The 25513-nt window shown below is 34.2% G+C and overlaps 1 long non-coding RNA gene across 1 annotated transcript; it reads left to right on the top strand.

Annotated features, from left to right (window-relative positions):
• Positions 1–4604: 4604 nt before the first annotated feature.
• Positions 4605–23691, top strand: LOC116783272. The gene is made up of 4 exons (XR_004355596.1): positions 4605–4665; positions 8866–8989; positions 15356–15417; positions 23643–23691. It is a non-coding gene; the product is annotated as an uncharacterized LOC116783272 (long non-coding RNA).
• Positions 23692–25513: the final 1822 nt, after the last annotated feature.

Below are 25513 nucleotides of genomic sequence, written 5' to 3'. Positions count from 1 at the left end.
ACTATATAATTGTCTGAATACTGTATTTCTAAATCATAACTCTGTTTTCTTTAATATATAAAGAAATAAACTAACCTGCAAGGAGGGAGCTGAGTGGTTGACAATTTTCCACTTTGAAATAGGATTGAATTTACTCTGCAGTTCAGTCTGTCACAGCAGATCAAGGGAGGTGATCCTTCCCCTTTATTCAACAACGGTGATGTCACACCTGTAATACTGTGTCCAGTTCTGGTCTCAGCACAAGGGAGACAAGGACATACTGGAAAAAGTCCACAGAAAGACCACGAGGATGATGGAGGGACTGGAGCAGCTCTCATACAAGGAAAGGCTGAGAGACAGACCTGGGACTGCGAAGCCTAGATTACCTCGGGGAGGTTCTCATCACTATATATAAATACCCAAAGAGATGGTGCAATGAGGATGGGGCCAGACTCTTTTCAGCAGTGCCCAGTGAGAGGATCAGAGGCAATCAACGCTAACTGAAACACAGGAGGTTCCATCTGAACATCAGGAAACACATATTTATTGTGAGGATAACCAAACCCTATCATGAGTTGCCCAGCGAGTTTGTGATCTCCGTCCTTAGAGATGTTCATGGTCCTGGGCAATTGTCTGTAAGCAGTTCTTCTTGAGAAAGGGGATTGGACCAGGTCACCTCCAGATATCTCTTGCAACCTCACCCATTCTGTGAATCTGTGATTCTGTGATCTGTCTTGATGTGGAGGATTCATATTCATATTTTAGAAACATAGATTAAAATTTCTAAATATAGGACTTAATTTAAACATCTCATGCTTTTGAGAAGCTACTGGATACTGACTTGACAAAGTCATATTCTGTCTACCAGGTCTGTGCAGATGTCTCAGATGCCATACAACATGTAAAATGGCATTCTGTGGGAGCACCTAAATCAAGAAAGCACCTATATTAAGACTGAGGCACATATATATGATAGGTGGGGTTTTTTTTAATGAAAGTAAATAGAAGAAATACAAAAATCTCTATTGAGACAGAGTTTGAAGAATCATTCTTCAATTCTTTAGTCTAGCTCTGACCCCTATTGACGCTTACCCTGCAAGGGACATTCATTTCATCAAGCAATGCCAGTTCTCCGCACTTCAGAGGTAATTTTTCTACTGAAAGTCATTATCTATTCTGTGTGCTCTTTGAGAACTTCCACAAATAACTTCACAATTAGGAGGATTATGGCTTGTGTGAAACTTAAAAAATCTATAAATGGTTGCTAACCAGGGTGACCAGAATGGAGTTCAAATTAAATTTCACATATTTCTCAAGTTGCTCTAAATACTGTGCTAGACCTTGGTATAAATTAGGCCAAACATGATGTCTTTCGATCTGATCATAATATGTTTTCCCACTGTTTCCCATGCCTTTATTTCCTGATTTTTTTCCCCTCCATTTTCATCATGGGCTTTAGCCCCAGTTAATCCCATCCCAAATTTCAAGTCATTCTAATCACATCATTGTAGCTGTAGTCCCATATACATATAAAATATATTTCTGGATTATCAGAAAGATTAAACATAAGATGCTCAGATCAATTTAATGGAAAAACCCTCTTACCCTTTTAACATTTTTCATGATCATGCTGTTGAAAAACGTAGGTATCTATTAGAACAAGTAAACACAGCCAGTAAATTAGTATGTCAAAACACAGAAATAGTTGCAACAGAATCTAAACTTCCATCATATATTCCCACACGTTTATTTGAAACACAGATAGGATAATCTGCTTTCTTTTTCTACATGCTGGAATCAATAAAACACTTTTACACTCCAGAACACAGCATCACTTAAGCAAAGTATCATTTTGCCTGAGAAGTCAACTGGACATTTCAGAATGGAAATAGTCATGTGGTAACTTAAATACTGGTCACCGTAATTTTTAATTTTTGACTTGAAGAATCATGGGCACACAGAGCTACTTGGATCTATTTTCTGAAATAAGTTGCTAATGGAAGAGAACAGAAACTCTGCCGTCTGAGGGCCAGTTCTAAGGTACACTCACACAATGAGTGTACCTTAATTTCTTGAAATTAAGCGGCTTCAAAAAATCGTAACTTTTATCTATAGCAACAAGGTAAGCACTTGAATATATCTTTTTACTAAAACACTAATAGAAGCGTCGTACCTATTTTTTCAAGGACGAGAAAAAATACCCAAAACTTGATGTCCCTCTTTTTGTTTTCTCCCTTTAAATGACTTTATGAACTACATTGCTCAGTGAAATCTTGGTTATGAAAAGAGTAAGTTTTCTCCATAATCTGACCACTTGAATAAAGGTACAATAAGAAGTGAAATGTTCATATGCAGGTTATAGTAGATGCTGCATTAAAATATTTTTTTAAAGAAAAATAATTTGATGAATGTGTTAATTAGTACATAGCATGCAAGAGCCAGTTATGGAAATGATAGCCCAAGGTTAGAGTGCTGCAATATTTTTTAATTCAACAAATAATGAAATCAACTTGTTCCTTCTGTAATAGATGGCTATGATGGAGCTAAAATGCTCAAAATATTTCTGTAGTTCCCTGTCTAATTAACATTTCTCATGTATGACCTACATTTCCCAGAACTGTAACTGCAGAGACCCCCAAAAGCCCACTTTTTGTATGAAAAATCTTTTGTAACCTGTTTAAGACATCGAAGGCAGAGCAATCAATGTTTATACACCTTCTTCCGTTGGAAATAAGTGACAAAGTCATGTTGGAAATAAGTGACAAAATAAAGTCATATTGCTGCAGCAATTTGCAGATGAAAACCTTTCCATACTAGTATATCTCGTTTGACTCTAATGGAAGCTTACAGATGCTGTGCTGTAATTACATATGTTTAGACTATACAGAAAATATTCTGCATGAGTTACATTCCATTTATATTTTTTCCACTTGCTTTTTCATTTTAACTATCTTTTTTTCTTTTAGAAAGAAAAATATAGAAAGAAAATAGACTGAGCGTTTTAATGCCAACGATGTCAGCTAAGTTTCAGATATATTCAGAATCTAACACATTCTAGATAGATTTACTGCCAGAATATGTTTATGGAAAATGCATTACTGTAGTCAATGAGAATATAAATATTTATTTTAAGGAAAAATACTAAAGTCTACTTTACTAAATCTTTTTGAAATTACTTTTTATTTTTCATCTATGTTTTTACATTAAACTCTCTGCGGGATGAATTATATAAAAATGTACCTTTCGTGTTTTTTTTCTCTAACCTGCTAATGGAGTGAAGCCTGAAACGCCGATTCCAATGTCTAGGTCAGTCCAGTCTTGTCACTTTCTACTTAGTATAGTAATTTGTACTACAAAAATACTACAAATGTATCAATTACAAGCCAAAGGGAAAAAAAGAAGAAAATGAAGGAGAACTAGTGCAGAGATATTTGAAATTTATACTTCATATAAATGTATTGTTTCCCTAGTTATTCTGAAATTTTGTTTCCTCTAAGGAAGATGACCTTTTATTTGTATTCTGGTTTTTATAAGCAACCCCAAAAAGCATGTGGAATTGACCAGAGAATTGCAGAGAAAGAAAAAAAATCCATAAAACTAAAGGGAGATAAACTCTGAATCATTAGGACATCAAGAGTAATATTTCTTTATAAGTTTGGAGAAAAAAAAAGTGTCTTTGAATTCTCTGAGCTTATGAGTAATCAAAGAATATGCATGGACTACACTACATATTACACTACATATTAAAAATAATTATATATCATGCAAGTTTATTTTTAATGATCCAGTAGAATGGTAAACACCAGAATAATTTTTTTCTTTTTCCCACGAAGAACCTGTTGTGATTTTACCGTGTTATATATACTCATGCAAAAAAGTGTGTCTATTTATATATTGTAGATATGAGTTACAGTTATACATAAAATTTTCATGCATAATGAATTCAAGATAGGGACTTGAGGGATAGAGTTGAACGGAAACAAGTGTCTGCCTGGGACAGTGGGAGAACCGCCTCCTTGTCTACCCTGTCTTCCCAGTTGTCCTCACACAACCAGTGTGAGACTCTGGAATTAAAAGAACAGGGACATCCATCTATGTTAGAGAAGTCACCAAGGTCAGACCAGTTTATCCTCTACATCATTATCACCTCCAGCAAAGATGGTGAAATGTCTAGAGGACAGAAATTATGAAGAGCGACTGAGGATATGAGTTTTGTTTTAAAAAAGAGAAGACTGGTGGGGGAGTGGGGGGGTGGGGAGGTTGGGGAGTGACCCCATTACTGTCTGTGATTTCCATATGAAGGGGAGCAGAGGCAGGTACAGATCTATTCTCTCTGCTGATCAGTGACAGGACACAAAGGATTGACTTAGAGCTTTGACAGGGGAAGTTCAGATTAGATATTAGAAAAAACTTCTATGGTAAGGGACTGTCGAGTACCGGTACAAGCTCCTTAGGGAACTGATCATGGCCCAAACACTGTCAGTGTTCAAGAAACATTTTAAAAACATGATTTAACTTCTATTTTGCCCTGTGTGGAGTCAGGAGTTGGACTCGAAGATCCTTCTGGATCTCTTCCTAATTAGGACATTCTATGAAACTATGAGCTCACATCTCGTCAACTTTTTAAACTGGGTAAGTGAACCCATTTTGTTTGTGTGCCTTCTTTACTGAGTAGAGCTACAATAGGTAATAATCACATTGCCTTTGCTTCCTTGATTGAAATCATGGCTGGAAAAGAAAAATTGGTCAGAGTTTAAAATGTTGTTCTTCATCTGTGTAAAGGAAAACTATTAATCTGGCCTCACAGGTTCACACTCCTTGGTTGATAGGTGTTCGTAATCTCATTTTAATGTCACTGTGAACAAGGATTATTTGCATCCCAAAATCTCTGTTTTTGAAACAGATGGAATAATTTGAAAAATAAATAAATAAAAAAAGATATGAACATTACCTTGAAAAATAGCCATAAACAATTTACATTTCATTTTATATATCAGTAGGGGGAAACTATTCACTAACATGTACAAGATACCTGTATATTCTCTTTATTAGATTTTTTTCAGGTTCTATTTTTATTTAATCTTTTAAGTAACAGTCCACCATCCCTTCTGTTTCCACCAGGCAAATAATATATACCCATGAGAGTGATTTTTTTTTCTTTTTTATTAATCCAGATGATTTATCTCATCATGTCCAATACAGAGAGAACTGTCTTACACTGATGGTAAACTCATATTGAAATTCCTTCTTTCCCACAGCTTCCTAAAAAAAATATATAATTATCTTGCATTTTTCCTGTTTTCATTTAGAGCTTCTTACAATAGAAAATATTTGAAAGATCTATTAACCTTCATGCTTCATTGGAAAATCTGAACCAAAGCTAAGGTCAAAAAGATTTTTCTGGAAATGGTCTGAACTAACATCAGCTAAATTATTGTCTTTTATTCATTAATCTTACTCTGAAACATGTGATACAACACTTCAGGGGAAAAAGATAACTATTCTAAGGTTTCTGAGTGATATTATTCCTTTCTAAATTATAGTGTAGGCTTCTGAATACATATATATTGATTAGCTTATTATACAAGTTAAGGACAAGGACTCTTTATTTTATTCTTTTTGTAAGTCAAGTGTCAATTTTTTTTTATCTTCTTTCATTGCCTCCTAAGTTGGTGTAAGCTAACTTTCTTTTAATGTAGACAATCACATTAAAGCAGATGAACATCTGGTCAGATGAGTCTAGCTAAGGCAAAAATGCAAGAAGTCTTTCCACGCTAAAGATACTTGGGTGAAATATATAAAATCTGACCATAGCTTCCCCTTACTCCCTTTTAAGCAAAAGAGAAAATCATAATTTTAAAAGCCTATTTATGTTTAAGAGGATTTTGATTTAGACTTTTGATACTTAATAAAGCACTGAAGTCTAGAGATATCTTTAGATCTCTACTGCGAGGATTGTAGAAATGACAAAGGCTTTTCAGAAAGGGCACTCCAGAGTCCAGGAGGAAATTAACACAATTTGTGGCAAACAGTTAACATGGATCATGGAGACTGATAGAAATCTTTGAACTACAGGCCAATCAGCTTCACTTCACCTCTCAGGAAAATCATCAAACAAGTCCTCTTGGAACATATTTCTGGGCACATGTAAGAGGTTTAGTAGCCTCGATCCTTAGATGTATTCTAGACCTTTTTTGAAAACATAGTGATCAGCCTAGTATGGCCACATACTTGAGCCTGCTTTCAACAGGGAGTTGGCCTAAATGATCTGCATTCCAGTCTGAATTACCCTAGGAACCTATGATCCTACATTATGAATTGGAAGTTAAGAAAAGGAAACAACTCAGTGACCATGGCACAGTACCGAAATATTTTCCAAGCAGTCTTTCAAATCTGTATCATTGAATACTAGAGTGTTCATACAGATGGGCTGGTACTTTGATGTAATCTAAATATGAACAAATACGAGTTATATTGAACACTTTATAAGTAAATGTTTTCTCCGAGGACTCATACAGTCCATCAAAAAAAAAAAAAAAAGAAAATTTTATTTGTCAAAAACAGATGGGAAGTGTAAAATTCATATTATCTGCAAAAATTTTGCAACAGGTAAGGCTTTTCTGGGAAGGGAGTCTTGGCTTGAGGGTGAGGGGAGGATTGTCCTTTTTTATCCAAGATATAAAACTTTGACTTAGCCAGAAGTTAAAGTTTGATTCAATAAAAAAAAAAATCCCTCTTATAAAGCAACAATAATAACATTGATTTAATCTATAAGGTGCTGGTTTATTATCCTAGGTGAAAGACTAACTCCCATTCTTCCGTTTGTCTGTTTCCTTCTATTATAATAGATCAGATATCCTCCTTATATTTTCCAGAGTTTGCTGCTATTTTTATTACAGGACTAGCAATTTACTCTTACTTTCATTCTAAAAGTATTTTGATGTCCTTTCCACAGATAAGCTTTCTCTAGCTTTGAAGAAATAGGAATCATCTCATCATGTAATTTAGTACACCCAAGATACATTTAAAACCTGTGATTGCATATAACCACGACTATTTTTTACTTAAAATACTCAAACTGCTATACATGATTATTTTTAAACTAGCTATTTAAAGAAGATCTGATGGTATCTCAAGGTTATTATAAGAACAAAAAGAATGTAGGAGAGAAAGAATTCTTGCTTATTTGTTTTCCTACATTACAGATCATTTTTTGTCTCACTAGGAGTGTCGGTGGCATTCCTTTTCAATACCCTGTGACTGTCTTGTTCATTGGAAAAAAAAACAAACAGATTTTTCTTCATGTTTCAGTGTCTCCATGGGTGAATGTTAAGTTAACTGGATTTGATTATCTTCTCGGTAATATAGCCTTGCAAGACCAATCTTAAAATTAAAAGGGAAGAAGAACTTATTAGAAGAACAATGCAATGATGATTTAACTGGACAAAACTCTGAACAGAGAATAAAATTATTTGTCCCCAACAACACAAGCCAGCAAAGGGTTCAGCTATGGAGATTAAGATAAATTACCCTAAGGGCTATAACTAGTTATAAAAATGTATTCAAAATCTGATCCATCCTCATTTTGCTGTTCAAGTCAAAATGCTATTTTTAAAAGCAAGTCAATATGATACAATGTCTGCTCTGTGTCAAAACAATATGCAGCAAAATGATAGATATCTATATCAAAAATGCACAGAAAATGTTGATATAAACACATACATTCATTTGTGATAGAGTACAGGATGAAGTTCAAAGATGCTAACATATCTAAGATAGAAGATACAATTCACACAAATAAAGAGAATGGTGGTTTTCATGTACTGGGAAGATTGCTCTTGATGACTCTGGAGGACAATTTCTAATGGAGAGCCTAGGGAGAACAACTGATTATTGTTAGAAAAAAAAAAGGGCGCACAGAGGAGCTGTGAAAGTAACTGGGACCAGAGAGGGGGGAGATAATTCTGCAGACTCTCTCAAGGACTAGACAGCAGCAACAAGTGAATTTAAGAGAACTATTATAAGAAGGGCTCCTAAAATAATGATTCATCATTATTAAAATAATTAATATCTATCTAAAAAGTACTACAACATTATATTCTGAGGCATTATAGCAAAGTCAGTTTGACTGTAAACAACCTGTACATGGGTATAAAGTTTCCTAAAGCCTTTGAATGAAGGAGAGTAATCAAGATTCATTGGAAAGATCAGGTTTGATCTGAAGTGTTAGCTAAGAAGGAGGTTTTTATCTGTACTATGGATATATTCAGAGTGACTTAATAAATTTTAAGCATATTATTCTAATTACTCTTATACACTTGCGAGCTCTTGCAGTTTTACATCCTAGACATTGCACAGTTTCATTAAAAAACGTATATTGTACAAAGTCAATTAAATAATGCTACATGCACTTAAATCCCATATAGAAGTTTTAAATTCTGACTCTGTTATCTTTGCAGAGGTAATTTTGTTTAAATACAGTAGAGAAATCTGTCGTCAAGTCTGCTCAGATTTCTGCAGATCTGTGGTCGTGTGTTGTTGTTACTGGTCACAGACACAAGTTTTTTATTGGTTTAATAACACTGACTTGCAGAACGTAGCAAGGCTTTTTGGACTGTCTATTCTTAAGACAAAAAGTAATCTAATGAGATGGTAACAAATGCCTGTCTTGATTTTATCTGTACCTTAGCTGTGTGCAATTGCTTTTACCCTACAAATATGGTATATGTGGTAAAGCTTTAAAAAACAGTAATCATTGTACAATTAAACTCATGGACCGACAAGAAATGTATGCCAGCAGCAGACAATTTGAAACAAGGAAAGTAACTCCAAGATGAGCTAAAATGGAGGGGGCAATAACTTTCACCATCAATGTCCTTCTTCTAGCAAAAAACTCAGGGCACTGATGTCTCAGTGTAACCACCCATCTGGGGAAGACAGACCTTGACCTCAGCTTGAGAGTACTTGAAAGAGTGGCCATAACACCACAGGAAAGGGCAGATATTAACAGGTTTGTGTATAATAATTGAAATTGTATTATTAATGAGAAATAATTGCAACAGGCAGAAAATTTGGACTACAGGTGTTAATGTAATTTTAAATGAACTAGTAAAACCATTCAGATTTTATATTTGACCAATGTTAAATTCTCATCTCCATATATATAAAGCATTTTTCTTTTGCTCACGTAAAGTACACTTGATGTATTTTACTCAATACAGCAGTTCAGACTCATGGAACTTTTGAACCAAGTGTATTTCCTATAAGATCATCACTGAAAAAATAAGAAAATAAAATTGCAGACATGGATCCAGAATTTTAAGTGTTCCTCTCCTCTAGGTAAATCCTCTGGCATAATTTGCTCTTTATTTGTTTCTCTGTTCCCAACTATCTCTAATCCTATCATCCCAGGGTGCACCGGAAATATCTTTACTTATGATATTCATGACCTAATGGAGAAGATACCTGTAGGATAGGAAAGCTAAACTGTGTCTTTCTCAACCTCATACATTAGAAGGAAGGTTCTTATTCCATGAGTGGATGCTTTCACTCTACAAGTATTAGGTAAGAACAGTCATGCTTCTCCAGTCTGTGCCTGTCTCCTAGAAGGACCAAGATCCTAAGTGGATGTTTACATATAAGAGAGCAGGGATTGATCTTATAGTAGCCTTCCAGTACATAAAGAGTAAAAAAAAGGTAGAAAAAAAAGAGGAAGAACAACTTTTTACACAGGCAGATACTGATAAGACAAGAGGGAATGATTTTAAATTAAGAGTGAAGATTTACATTAGATGTTAGGAAGAAATTCTTCACTCAGTGGGTAGTGTGGCACTGAACAGATTGCCCAGAGAAGTGGATTTCTGGAAGTGTTCAAGGCCAGGTTGGATGGGATCCTGAGCAACCTGATCTAGTGGATGGTATCCCTGCCCATGGCAGAGGAGTTGGAATCAACTGATCTTTAAGGTCCCTTCTAACCGAAGTCATTCTACAATTCTATAATTCTGTGATTTCCTGTGATCCTTTGTACTCTAAGAGGAAAAGTAGAAAACAAATACAAACAGCATCCTCTGAAGGCCTTGAAAGAAAAGATACATTAAGTGGAAAGGCAAAGCATCAAAATTATGTGGATTGGTTTATTCACCCCTGCATATCATCAGTTGTCTGCCTGTTCATTGACTGCATAGAGAATTTATTCAGTTAGATTCAACAGACTATACCAACTCCAGTGGGACTGGAAGTCTAAAATGTTAATGGGGCATTCTTCTTCCTCTGAACAAAAGATATGATGTCCTGTATTACCTTTGTCCGAATGAACAGATTTACATTATGAATCTGAATCTACATGGATCCAGAGTTGTTTAAACTTAATATTATTTCTCATTCTCATTGCAGTCATGCAGAACTACAGTGCGCTGCTTTCTCACAGTTATAATAATGGTCTCACAACTGATTTACAATAATTTTATTGCCTCATATGTTCTATGAATTATAACAGTGTACTTCTACATTGATCTTTACAGTATTCAGTTTTTTGACTGACTGGACATTTAACTTGTTTTCCTGTTTATTGCCTTAGCAAGCTACCCATTAGACTCTGACCAGGTTCAGATAATGAGGGCAATAGAAACAGACACTAACTGCCTATATCGAATATGTTAGAGCGGACAGAAGTAGAAAGTAAATAATTTCAATACATTTCAAATCAGTTTATCCCCATTTATCAATTTTAAAATTATTCTTAAACATTTGGGTCCTTCTCTAATGTATTCCTGAAATATGCTTCATTGTATTGAAAAAAGATATGTTCACTGTGAAATTTTATTCATATAGGGCTACCTGAGAAAATGAACAAAAATTAAACAGAAAGTGAAAGTAATTATTGTTCTGTGTTTTAATATAGTCAAAATGAGAACAAAATTTTGTTTCCATCTGAAGTACTTGATTTTGTGTCTGATTTCAAAGCAGGAAGGCATCCCACTTGAGTATGGTAAAATGGCAACTTCTCTTGGCTGAACTTTTGGAAACAATTCCTTATGTAATTTTTAAAATTACTTAGACCATTTGGTATTTGCTTATCGATCTTATTTGTTTTAAATAAATCCCCAAATGAATCTTCTTTTTAATGTAAGAAGCATTCTTGTTATCTGAAATTGCACAGTCTATTCTTTTGTGTATTTTTCTTATCATGAAAGAACCTATTCCTACAATTCATTAAAAACTCCAATCTATTTTTCTCCTAGTAGTATTATCATTACCTTTTTAATCATTACCTTTGCTAATCATTACCTTTACTAATCATTACTTTTGTTATACAATTTTTGTTCATGCGTTCATTTTATTCATTTTTTGTTATTTCATTTTCTGATTCTGTAACCAAAAAATTTGCTCATTTTTGAAGAACAAATTCTGTACTAGATCAAATTTGAATTATCTCTTCATAGAAAAATTATTTAAGATGTATTAAAGAGTATGAAGTTAATTGTATATTATCCATGTTTGTCTTAGAAAATATTTCTAGATGGTACTGTAATGAAATCTGAGGTTCAGCATATTCACAGATTCAGCACTATATTGTTTTTATATGAGCTGAGAAAAACGGTAATACAAAGCATTTTCCAGAGTTAATGGTACTTTTAAGTCTTGCAGAAACACACGATAAGGAAAATACCAGGAACTTCTGATGAGGAGACCAATGATATACAATCCTTCTTATTAATAAAATTTTTATGTCACTAGTCTCTTCTTCACTCAAAAGAAAAGTAGTTCCTAATATTTTCCTTACTATGATCAACCAGAAAGAAAAACAGCAAAAAATGACCAACAGAGGAGCCATGCAGTCACATGGGAAAGCCTGAAACAGATTTTCTAAAATTGTTCATGAGAGAACTCGAAAAGAATCTAAAGACAGTAAAAGAGGATGTGATGTAATTTTTTTGTTGGCCTAGTTTCTGGCATTGTCCACAAATGACAGAGACTGTGATGAAACAAAAGAGGGAGATTTGATGTCTGTACCTTACGCTTTCATTGTTAAGGGTTTTTTTTAGGAATCTGCATGGAAGAAATGAGAGGTACTCATTCAAATAATTTTCAGAAATTAAACATATGCAATCTGTATATTTTAGTTGTTTGATTTGCAGGGTATGTGTGTGAAATGTCTGTATTCTTATAAATATGTGTATGTTTCTCCATGTTACTTATGCTACAAAACTCAAAAGGCCCTATTAGTATTCATATGTATTATGGTGTTATTTGATAACTACTATCAGAAATTTAAAATATTAGCTGCACCCTAAAAGAAGACATTTTACCTCAACATCACTTTGGAAAAAAGGGAGGTAGGACTGTGATTTCAAAGAATAAAATATTCCTAGAAAAAGAAGGAAACAAATGTTGGCAAAGTCTGAACAGGGAGTCTATAAAAGAGACTTCATTTGCTCAGAAAAGTCACTATCTAGCCAGTTAGAGACTAATTTTCCACCAGGTTCTTCCATACTCATAACTGTAAAGTTATGAGAGGGGCAATACTTCTTAAGGCACTTTGCACCACAGTATGTTTAATTTACATTTAGGATTAATATGCTGGAAATTAATGGAGATAGTTATTTCATGCTGTGTCAGGGTGTTCTTGCACTGGCTAGATAAAGGAAGTATAAGTGAGAGAGATGAAGTAGGAATCCAGCTATCATCCTTTAAGGACCAGTACAACTAAAGAGCCAGGTGAAGAAGAAAGAGAGAAAAGCAATAATGAAGAGGTTTTAAAATTCAGAAATGAAACCATAGATAAATGAGAGAAGAAAAGTGGAGTAATTCCTGAATTCCTCTCATTTTTGAATATGTACAGTGTTGTAGGGGAAATTGAGGCACTGGGCTATGTACACTAATGATTTGTTGTTTTGCTATCTTCTCAAACTACTTAAAAAAATTTAAAAGAAGCTTGGGAGCACTTGTAAAAACACAATATCAATTTTCTTCACTTTTTACAGGTCATTGTAAATTACATCTCATCGTGCCAGCAGTCTGGGAAAGGATTTTTTTGGTTAACTCAGTGACTGTGAAGGGAGCTGCAAAAAGGATCTAAACCAGTTGATTGCACTTCATGGATAGCCTGTGTGAGATTTATTTCATATAATTTTAGAACTTTGTGACGCAGTCACCTGGGTTCCCTCATAGCTCATTCACAGAAGGTTTTCCAGCTTAAAATTACCTATTTTAATCATATCTCATTCATCTGTGCCTGGACAAAAGGACAAAGCTAAGGCAGGCAACACTTTACTCTAGGTCATGCTCTAGCCTGAAGACTTTGGGCCCAGAGGATAAGACTCACATAGAGAAATTTGCCATGTGTGGCTGACTGTAAGGTTTTCTCTGAGAGATTAAAGTTGTAAGCATCGTCTATAGTGCATTTAGGAGAGAGAGAATCTTGAGAAAATCACTGAGTTCTGTGCTGTAAACCCTATAACATCACCTCGATATGAAATAAGCTCTTTTGATAGAATGGTTCAGGAACACTCACAGACACAATGTGGTTAGCATCTTTTTTGAAACACAGATTTCAAAAGTAATTTATGCATACAAAATACTTTACAGGATGTAGTTATAAGATTATTCAGTTTCATATTTTTTGTTATTTTTCTTTGAATGATGGGATTTAAGTAAATTAAGCTAAATGTCATTCTTGCACTACTGGGATTTATTTTTCTTTTTAACTAAGTCTTTGTAGCCAATGTCAGTGTTCTCAGAACAGTTTCAGAGGATTCAGTATCTTTTCAGATAATGTAACTCCCTATGGCACTAGAAATGTCACACATACACACACACACACAAAAAAAGAAACTATTTTTTTCCTAATTTTTGCAGTGAGAGAGTGGCTGTTTCTCCAGTTTCCTATTCTGTGATTCCTGTCAAATCAGAAAGAGATGTAACTGTGAGATACCAGAGGGAAAGAAAATTGGTGATGAAAGTACTAATGTGCATCTGCTTGAGAATGTGGGATCAGGACATGGTCGGAGAGGACAGTATGATCTCAAAAGCTTTTCTGTATCTGGCAGCTTGGATATGGTGTACAAGGTTCAGGCTACAGATATCTTGAATCTTTAACTACTGGCACAGGAAAGACGCTGAGGTTTTGAGAGGGAAATAAAAGATTGCAGGATACCGTAGAATATTTTCTTCAGTTTAGGTAACGCTTACCATCCAAGCAGAGAGCGAAGGTGCACCAGTGTGCATGTGCTGGTGTTCTCATGTTAATATTCTAATAGAAATTTAACGGTATTTATTACAGCAGTCCAAAGCAACAAATCATTCACCCTTTAGAAGCAAATAGAGCCTATGGCTCCTGTGGTTTACTGTCACACAAGTTAGGAATTTAGAACCTAACCAAATATTGTTGTTAATATGTGACACTGGGTGAAATGCATCATCTCATGATAAGACTAAACCATTTAATAGTCCCCCTGGTCCTTAAATTCTACCATTATTCAAGTCCAAAGGAGGGCAACAAGATGGTGAAGGACCTTGAGGGGAAACCGTATGAGGAACAGCTGAGGTCTTTTGGTTTGTTCAGCCTGGAGGAGACTGAGGGGAGATCCATTGTAGTCTACAACTTCCTTGTGAGGGAAAGAGGAGGTGCAGGCACTGATCTCTTTTCTATGGTGACCAGTGACAGGACACAGGGGAATGGCCTGAAGTTGTGCCAGGGGAAGTTTAGGTTGGATATTAGAAGAAGGTTTTTCCCTCAGAGGGTGGTCAAGCACTGGAACAGGCTTCTCAGAGAAGTGGTCATGGCGCCAAAGATTATATGTGCACAATCAATTCTGTATATAACTTAACTAAGATTTCAAAGTTTATCATGCTATTAATCACTTAGCGGGAATCTGTTGTGGCAAGGATCTCTCAACCTAGAGGAGTAACCTTGAGGGGCATCCCTACTCAAGAAGAGATCCTGGTATGCAGCTCACGGCTGTGCAGGACAGCTCAACAGGCCCTCAGCTGTCCACTATTTACAGAGTAATGAATGACTTATAGTCATATTTGCATACCACCAAGAGGTCTGGGTCACTGTTTCCAGACAGCCCTTGGCCACCATGTTGTCATCGGTTCCCCAAAATTTGGAGTAAGCTGGATGCAGCCATTATAGACCCCACTGGCGGTCATGGTTTATTCCATGATCTTTTAAAGAACACCATAGTGTTGCATTTCTTGTATATTGCATACAAAGTTGTTTAAATTGTCTTTATATAATTTTTTTTACTTGCTTACTTTATTGATCCTTTACAATATGTCATAATGCTTCACTACAAAGAAAACACCACATGCTTTGACTAAGTGAACACTGACAAAGACTAAGGATGAGTTAATGATATCTTCACTTTTGTAGGCTCTCTCATCACTGGAACTCTGGGTGTTGTATAGGACTTGTTCATTCAGCCTGTGAGAGTGGTAAGTGTTATTAACGTTCATTTCACCTACCACTGAAATGCAGCAAGGACTGAAGAACACACATAAGAAATTGAGGCAGAAAGTCTGGAAATATAGCACATCCAATTGAAACCCCAGGAAATATAGGTAGACAAAACCTATTCCCCCAAGCTGGAATGAAGCCATAATAGTAGGAACTAGTCTAATGAAGTGTATAATGGGATCTTTAGTTGCCTAATTCTCTGTTCTTATACAAATGAGGACATATCAAGAAGCACTAAACACCTTATCAACAAGGGATTGTGGACAAACTTATGTCTGCTATCAAAATGCAAAGTCAAGTATAGGCAAAAGAGCATTAGAATCCTATGGTTCTTGTCTTAAGCAGCCCAGATTTTACTATTCCATTCTTATTAACTGTATCTCAGGACATTTGAGTCATCTATAAATAATAAAATGTGTCAGGCACTACATTAAACTCTTCAGGACGGAATTCACCAGATCTAATTTCAACCATTTAAAGTTTAGTCACCTAGATTTAACTCTATTCAGTAGAGGCATCTCTCTCCCTCTCTCCCTTTCATTCTTCATTAGAGTTGAACACCTCACTAGACACCTAACCTTTAGATGGCTAACATCAGAATAAAGGAACTACCTGCTGAGGGACTGACCTCTCCTGAAGGCCTTGCAATACAAATATTAAAATAAAAAGGAAAAAAACCACACCAAACCCAAACAAAACATAAACCAAAGAAAGACAAATAATAAAAGGTTAGAGGTCTAGAGTACCAAATATCTTAATTCAAGTTATTTTTGTGGTCTGTAGAAAAGGTTGGAATACACTTTACATTGCCAATACAGTGTTTTCATTTTGACTGCTTCAGTTTCATTGTGTAGGAACAGAGAGAAAGATGAGTTTTCATGGTTAATCCCATTTAAAAGGACAGCTTCTTTGTTCCTAATACCTTTATTTTCAATGTTTCATCACAGTGGAAAAAAAAACATGCTCAGTGTGTTAGTGTCCTGGAAACCATAGTGTCAGGACCATGTTGCCTAGTATTTTATGTAAAAAACCCAAGTCTGTCTTAATTCTGTGCTCACTGTGCTTGCTATACAGAAGTACATATGTAAACAAAACCAAAACAAAAGCATGATTAAATCTAATGTTCATTCTTGTGACATGCAATATTTTTACAGGCAGAGATGTCAACAAATAAATAGGCATAGTACTTTATATCACTTGATACTCCTTCTTTGAAATATGATTCAAGAGCAGAATGAAGATACATGTACTGCTAATGCTAAGGCTGCATTTGCTGGCAAGGTTATTTTAGATTTCATGGCAAGTGAAATTATTTCAACATGTAATGTAAAATGAAACATGTGGGAAGAGGGATTCCCAATTTCATATTTAACCTTCATATTTGTTTAAAAAATATTAACTTTATGTTACTACACAGTAGCAACATGTTGGGCTTATTGATAGTTACATGAAAATGCCATCTGGAAATGGATAGAGTCTAAGATACATATATTAAAGTGTCATATATCCTTGCCCTCTTCTCCTTATGTTACTTAGATACTTGGGTTTAGCTGCCATGTCAAAACCAAAAAGGTTAGATGGACCTTTAGTCTTACTCCTTTTTATACTAAGAACTTAAACTTATTCTGTATCAGAATCACTGCTCACATTCAGTTCTAAAAAATTTGTAAGTTAAATGAAACTATTTTTCTTGTACAAGTAGTCACAAAGCAAATGAAAATAACTGGAGACATTTCACATTCCTTTGGAATGTTTATATGTGAAGATTAAAAATTAATAAATATGACACTGATAACATTAAAACAAGAAGAAAAAAACCTTAAAAATACCGCCCCTAAGGTAATAACAGGATTGATGCTAAATAAAAGTTATTTTTTGCCAAAAACCATGTCTGCAATTCATATAAGATAAAAGTCATCCCATTAGTGATAATATACCTATACTAAACCTCTACTTGCAATGTAACTTCCCCATTTCAAGGGAATATTACTTTTGCTTTCAAAAGTTTTTATTGCAGTAAGATATTTTTGTCCAATTTACTAGAAGTATTCTAGAAATCTAGTTCTTCTGCCACTGTGACCTTGAACATTACAGAAGGTAGTGTTAAATAAATAGAGCAAGAATGGATAAACAATCTTTGCAATTATATAACAATAAATGAGGTATGACAGTTCAGTGTTATGATAAGAGACTCTGGGGCATTTCTTTATTTGCTTAGTTGTTTAATACAAACATCTGCATGATAAATTCCGTGTGCATGTCGACAGAATGTGTTCAAGGAGTTTCTGTACTAGAGAGTTATTCACTATTTAACATACTTATGAACTAAAAGAGCAGATTCAATAAAAGTGTTTTAATTATAAAATGTATAAAGATGTAAAATAAAGTGGCAATGAAAACATGGAATTGATCCAGTACCACAAAATGTAGTTTGCTGTAGTGTTAATCAACTAAATAGAGTTTTATAGGAAAGTGGGTCTGCAAAAAAGATAGGGTAAAATGTTTAACCATTATGATGACATTTAGATTCCTCAGTAACAGTTTTGACATCTAAAGTTTCTTAATTTTTCAAATTGAATGCATTTAATGGGAGGCCAGATGTTCTCCATGTCATTTACAAAAAATGAACATAGATAAACAATCCAGAGGATATTTCAGCTCACTAAATTGTCCTTTTTAGGTTTCCACTGATTATAGAAAAAATCTGAAGCGGCCACGCTTGCAGTTTTGGTACTTCAGTGAGGGTTCAGCAGGGTGCATCTATAATTTTTTTCTGTGCTTGTCTTTAAGCATAGGTAACAGCACATTTTTAAAAGGTAAATTACTTTTTTCCTATGTGCTGAAATACCAAACAGTCTCAGAGAGAACAAAGATCCTTGAAATATGTATGGTTATAGCGTGAATCAAGTTCTAATACCTTTTGACCTTCTACAGTTTTGCAACTCCATTCCTGGCACAGAGATTTTGACTTTTTAGTAGGGACAGGACTTCATAATAAACATTTTAAAATGATGGGTTACTGAAGGTTGGTGAACTATTTATTCTATTATTACCAAGTTAAGAAGTTTTCTTCTGTGGTTTTTTTTTTTTTTTCCTTCTTTTGTTGTTGTTTTGATTTGGGTTTTTGTTTGGTTTTTGTTTGTTTGTTTAATTTGGCATTTTTGTTCTATTATTTCATGATATTTTCAGGATTCAGTAAGACATATTCCTATTCTTATGTACTATTTGACCTACTTACATAAGGGAAAATACTATAATCTAATTTTTTAAAATATTCTGTTATAAAGAGTTTAGTACAATAATCAATGCCAAATCTACATAGTGTGAATAGATAGAAATAAAGCCTAAATTACTACTGAGAATGCAAGCTACTGACAACTCATATATTTTTGGTTTTCACCACAAATAGTAACAAGATAAATATAAAAAAGTGTTATAACAAGTAATCACTGTAGTAAGAGCACAGTAGAAAAGCAAAACATGGAATACAGAAAAGCAGTAGGGTCAGCTATGTGAAAATCACATGCTGTTTCTTATAAGTTATATTGTTTGACCTAGAACATAAAACATGTTCCTGTTTAGAAGTCAAGTGTAACAGTAGTAGAAAAAAAAGATTTAATTGCTCAGTTATCTTTTAATTGTCAGTCATAAATAAATAAAACCTGACAGATAATTTAAAAAAGGGGGGATAAAAGGGGAAAAAAGGGAGGAAAATGAAAGAAAAAATATGATAAAGTACTGTGTGTTTAGTACAAATAGCTGGCAATAAAGCAACACAAGTATAAATGCTGGAATTTCAAATTAATTGGACATCTAAATGGCACATTTTGCCCTGACATGCGTCAGATAGGATGAAACCATGAGTTCTGAAGGACTTTGCTGACATCATTACAAAACTACTCTTTGTTGTCTTTGAAAGATAAAAGTATCCTGATGTCCTCAAAAATGAAAATGTCACACTCATCTCCAAGAGTGGAAACAAGGAGAAAATAGGGAAAGGGATCAGTCTCATTTCAGTGCCTGAAATGAGGATATCCTTTAGTCATTAACATTGGACCTGATTCTGTTTACAATCACTGTCAACAACCTGAGCATCAGATGAGAGTACATCAGCAGAACTGCATAAAACATTAAACTGGTAGGAGTAGAGAGAGACAGAGATTATGATCTCTGTTTAAACAATTCTAAATTTCTCTTGAAGCATAAATACATGCCTTAATGTGAAAGACACTTTCATGGGATAAGAGAGAGATAATTCTTTAATTGATGGAGAGAAAGAAAAATATCTGCTGAAGAACAAGTTTAAAGAACAGTTAGACAGTGGAAGAAACGGAACAAACACAGCAAAAGAAACCAGAAAGGGCTATTATTTCAAACAGAGCATGTTTAACAAGGTTGAAGGCAGCTAGCCAGGAAAAGAAAGGATGAGGTACTTGAAATTAGAAAGTAATCACTAAACAAATAATTACTTTGGACAGACTAATTTGATTAAAGCATAAAGTATAGAATTTTCTTCTGGGAAGAAAGCAAGTATCATTGACCAAAAGAAACTCAATACGGACAGTATGACAAAGCATACAGTAATGATAAAAAAAAATGAAATGGAAAAAGATGTAAAATACAGAGGTATCTTAAGGTTGCAAAGAATATAACATGTTTTCAGTTTGACAAAAATGATATTGGAGCAAACAAGTGGTAAAGATAGCAGCAGCCTATTATAAAACACACCTACCTCTGACTCAGAAGAAAATTCTAAAAGGCAAATGGAAGACGAGGTAAAGAAGAAAGGATAGTCATAATGTTATCTGTATATTCAGAAATACAAATGTCTGTGGAAAAGGAAAGGCAAAGAATATTTGATTCTGAAAAATAATAAAGGAGAAAAAGATGGCTTGAACAAATTACACAATTTTATTAAATTAGATAAGCAGGAATACTGAGAGAAAAATGTCTAACAGACACCATTTTCAGTATATGACTTTATTTAAAAGAGATTTGCTTAAATGTTTAAAACTGAAAAGATTTAAACATCTAGAGATGTATTTAGCACAGCCGTATGATGCTTTCTGTCATTCAAGAAAGCTTATGATTCACAACTGAGTCATATCCACATATAGATACAGTATTATCAAACCGTATAAAAGGAAGTTTTCTATGGACGATCTAAGGTCCTATTCCACTGACTGTGTTTATGTTTCCTTGTTTTTTACTTTTCTTGATTATACAGGTGTATAAAATTTCTGTTAATCAACTCTGAGTATTATCGAAAGCTTCTGATAAGGAATTAAAGTTTTGACATAATGGTGAAAATCTGTTTCATGGAACTGATCCAAAAAATCCCCAAAGAAACTTAAGTAAATCATAAAATTCATTAAAAATATTAACAATTTACTCATGGTTAGTGTTACTGTTGTTTGGTTGGTTTTGTTTGGGTCTTTTTCGATTTGGTTTGGCTTTCTTGTTCCTGTTTTTTTGTTAGGGTTTTTTTCTCTTGTTTGTTTTTGGTTTTGTGTGGTGTGGGATTCAGTGTTTAAATCCATGCCAGAAGTCTACTCCTCCTGCTTGGTATAAAATGTTGCGTACCTCAACACAACATCTGCCTAGCAAAATGAAGGTGTAAGGACTCTTTTAAAGAGTAAATGTGACTTAAACCCCTAGTGTTGATACCATTTGCAAGAGCTGAATGACTATGGGTATTATATATATATTGTGACTTTGCTCAAAGACAACAACTGAGCTTGAGTTACCATGCATGAACTCTGGTCTCCCTAGTTTTTAGAGTTTGGTGTTTACCTAGACACAAGGTTCCCAAAGGATGTACAGTGCCACCTTCATTTTGCTCAAAGAGTATTCTTTGTCAATTATTTTTGTTGTTAAGTAGAGACTAGATTGTGAATAAAATAGTTCAGGCACAGAATTAGAAATGTGTTGCTGTCAAGGCAAGGAATCTCACTGTATCTGTATTGTACAGTATTAGGTCAGCATATGGTGCATGGAAATGAATTGTTATAATTATTAGTATTTGTTGTTCCTTCTTGAGGTCTTTGAGTCCTACAATTAAACTTGACAATATAGATAAAATATTAATAATTTTAAAGATTAACTGACTTGAAACAAACTATCATAATTAGTTGAGAATATGTTTCCTCTTTTCATAAGTAATTCTGGTACTAGATGGTTGTTACAGTTTTCCATCCCTAATTTCTCTTTTCAGAAATACCATCTGTGTTGTCACTTGCACACACCACACTTGGTATCTTTCAGTGCTTTCTGCTTAGAAGTCAGTGAGCTGGAAGGAGTTCAAACAGGCAAAACAAAGAATCCAAGGACAGAGATTAACAAAGTAAGGAAGACTAAGGGGGTGTTTATGTGGAAGAGTAAGAATTTTTTTAGAACAGAGTTGCAGTTGTAGAGCCTTTTCCCAGTAGCATCACAAGTGCTGCACAGATGCTGTTACGCAGCAAGGTGAATACAATAAAGCCAAGTTTCAATGGTAATGGCTGCATCACCCTAATAAATCCTAAGACCTTCAGACTCATACTCAGATAATGATGTTCCAGCTACAGTTATGGCTTATTTATTTAACCAAGGGCAAAGTTGTTCAGACACAGTTTCATTTTCAAGAAAGGCCTGACAAGGCAGATGGCAGTAATGGCACAGGACAAATGAACTTCTCTGCTAGACAGCCAACACAAAACACAAAACAGCTCAGGAGGACAGAGTGTGTGCTCTTAAGAGGAAACATAAACCAATGAAATGAAATACCTACTGAGCATTAATAAACCCATTATTGAACATTAATAAAATAAAAAGGCTCACTCCTTTACAGCTCTGGGAGTCAGCAGCTCCAGTCTCTGTGAACAATTTAGTGGGGCTGGAAGAATGATTTGAGGGGGAGAGCTGGGAAAAGAGTAAATCAGTAGGTATATTTTAGTTAATGGGCAGGGACTGAATATAGCTAAGGGCTGAATCAGCTGAAGTGAAGGTTGGAATGAGTCTATGAGGAAATTAATAATTCTGTATACAGAGAGGGGTTTCAATAGCATGCAGTAAATAACACCAAGGGACACACACTGAACAGTGAGGATAAAACAAATCATTGAATAGCTGCAGTATCCTGAGTCACTGTCCTTTGGCCTGAATGAGGAGGGCGTAAGGTAGAAAAAAAGTCTGTAATTAATACCATATCAGAATGAGACAGTATTAAGGTTGCATTGTTTCCTTATTTGGGGTTCCCATCCCAGTCTACTTGTCTTCCCAATCCTGACTGGATTTCATTTTTCCATGACTATCTTGAGCCTCTTTCAAGTACATCTTCTTTCCAAAACCTACTGTATGCAGAGCTAAGGGACTGTATCCATATTTTCAACTTACTTCTCCAACATCCCATCTATTCTCTGTTCAAGAGGGGGTCATAACAAGAAATTGCATGGAACTGATCTCATTCATTCAATGAATGAATTCTGTTCTTCTCTCTGTGGCAACCTGTCATAATTCCTGTAGCAGAAAACAGGACATTAATGGTTTTACAAACAGCACAATTTTTTATTGTACTCTTAAAATGTTGAGTCAAACATCAAGTTTTGGCAGGGTTACCTTGTTTCTCCAAGATTCCAGTGATGACTACTCTGCCTTTAAAAAGTGAATGCAAGACAAAAATTCAGGATGAATCTGGGTACCTAGAGACATTTTGAATAACAAAGCTTTGAAAAATAAGTCAGGACAAATCAAGAAAACCAAGGTGTTTTTAATTTCCTTTCCGAATTTTGATTCTACATGGAATTTCCAAATTTTTGTGTAACAAGAAAAAAAGTATAGCATGAAAATATGTCTTTTTTAAAAAAAAAATCTGGTGTGGGTTGTTTCTTTTTTTGGTTTGTTTTCTTTTTCTCTGAGAGTCAAAGTAAATCATAAAAGGGTCCTTAAGATGAGACATAGCAAAAAGTCTTCAAACTCTATGCATTTCGCAATGCCCCACTAAGTAATTAAAATCTATTATCGAGGTTATTGTTTTTTCTGTAGACACAATTATTTCATTTATAATTCAACATAGTTTGTAAGTTGCCAGTGATTTTTTTAACAGTAACAAAAAAAGTCTATATGTATAGTAACAATATATATAGTTTACAACCCTTAAAAATTTTACTCAATGCAATTATTTAAAATACATATTTCATACCCATGTCTTCAATTTTTTTTTCAGTTGCTGGATGATCCAAACATGCTTTTATACCTACTAAATCAAGATTGGGTGTAATTAAGAGAAAATATTATCTTGTAACTTCATTTTTTAAAGTCTCATTTTTGTATGAAGTTATTTTTACTAATAATATTCATTTGTTTTTATTTAATATAGAAAAATGCAAACATTGCCTTTATTTCTGTCCATAGTAATGTAAAATTTCAAGTGTGTATAAAATTACTTTCTTTAACATAGTTGGTGTCAAATTGCTAAAATCATGACACAAAGCTTCTGAATGTGAAAATCCCTGCTCCTTAGAATGAAACTAGGAAATAAAAGTAATTATCTACTGAGAAAGTAGATGTGATTCTCATTTTGCCTCCACAATTGTAAATAAAGTAGGTGTAGCTAGCATAAAGACTTTTATAAGAAAAGAAGATATTCTCACTTATGTCTGTTGACATATATCACTGCAACAGAAACTTTCAAGAAAAAAATACTTCATTAATATATTTTTTCCAAATAAAATCTTGCCTTAATTATTTAAATTTAAAATTATTTGCAGAACTGCTAGTTCTTACGAAGTCCATTTTTAGAAGTTAGTAATTCAGGATTTTTTTCTTAGATTTCTGTTCTTTGATTTCTTATATAAAACAGATTTGTCTGTAACATTAGCTGAAACTCAAAATTATCTTGACTAGCGAATATAAATTTTTTGTCATCCACTCAAGCTGAAAAAAAAAGAAATTATTTCAGTATACTACAGTGCTTTTATTCAGCCATTTGTCTAGTAAAAATATAGGAAGGTACATAAACCCAAACACATATGTGAAACTATTTTAATCTCAGGAAATATTTTTAATAGCACTTATTTTCTCCTCTGGGCTAAAAAAAGATAATTTCAAGGTTCTTTACATCACTGTCTTATGTGAAGATCTTTGTCATAAATCTATATGTCACTCAGATTTTTAAATTTTAAGCTGAAGGGATGATTTTAAAAAATCCGAACATATCCTGTTTAAATGCACAAGCTGTGCAGACACCTAGAAAAAAGGTTGGAGGACTTTTGCTATCATGAAACATTGGTAGCATAGCTAACCTTGATAAATTGATCTTTTTGAGACGTATCCTACTGCAAGCTACTGACTTGCTGAAATCAGACATTCCATACAAGCCTTCCTTAACACCTGGCCAGGAGCAATGAGTCCCTGGCTCATCTTTCTGGGTAGAGTGTCGAAAATGCCTTCTCCAAGGAACCAGTTTTCTTCACCAGAAAATAATACGCTTGAAGTCTCACTCTTTTGTTACATCTAAAAAAGAATTCTAGAACTCAAAGTGATGAAATCACAGAAATATGACAATTAGTGTAGATGAAAAGTAATTGTAGAAGTGGTCCAAACTACCAGATTTTGGTTATACAGCTTCTTGGCCAAAATATTCAGATTGATAAAAACATTGTGTTGGGAATTTTATTTTTTTTCTTGGTCTGTTGGTTGGTTTGGTTTTTTTTTTCTCCCTGCATTTTCTTTCATTTAGGATTTTATTTTTTCCTATGATTACCTATTAAAAAAATAAAAGAGTTCTAGGAGCAGACCATCTCCTAGGTGACGCGTCGATAATGAGAATTATGATTAATTTTTATATTTATTTTGATGGGTCTTACAAAATTATACTTTAATGTGTTTGAGTTTTTTTTCATTAAAAGACTGTTACTCCTCCACGTCATTTTATTGAATTTTTTTTTTGGAACTGTTTGAATTAATCTATCTTAATTATGATCAGAGATTTCTCTCATATACATTTAGCCAGTGAATATTAGGTATCTAAACTAGGCCAGTTGGTTACTTTTATGATTAAAATTTTATGCTTTATTGATCTCAGACATCTACTTC

Source organism: Chiroxiphia lanceolata, chromosome 2 (assembly GCF_009829145.1).
Source record: "Chiroxiphia lanceolata isolate bChiLan1 chromosome 2, bChiLan1.pri, whole genome shotgun sequence".
Lineage (NCBI taxonomy): Eukaryota > Metazoa > Chordata > Aves > Passeriformes > Pipridae > Chiroxiphia > Chiroxiphia lanceolata.
This window is presented reverse-complemented; position numbering and strand designations above follow the sequence as displayed.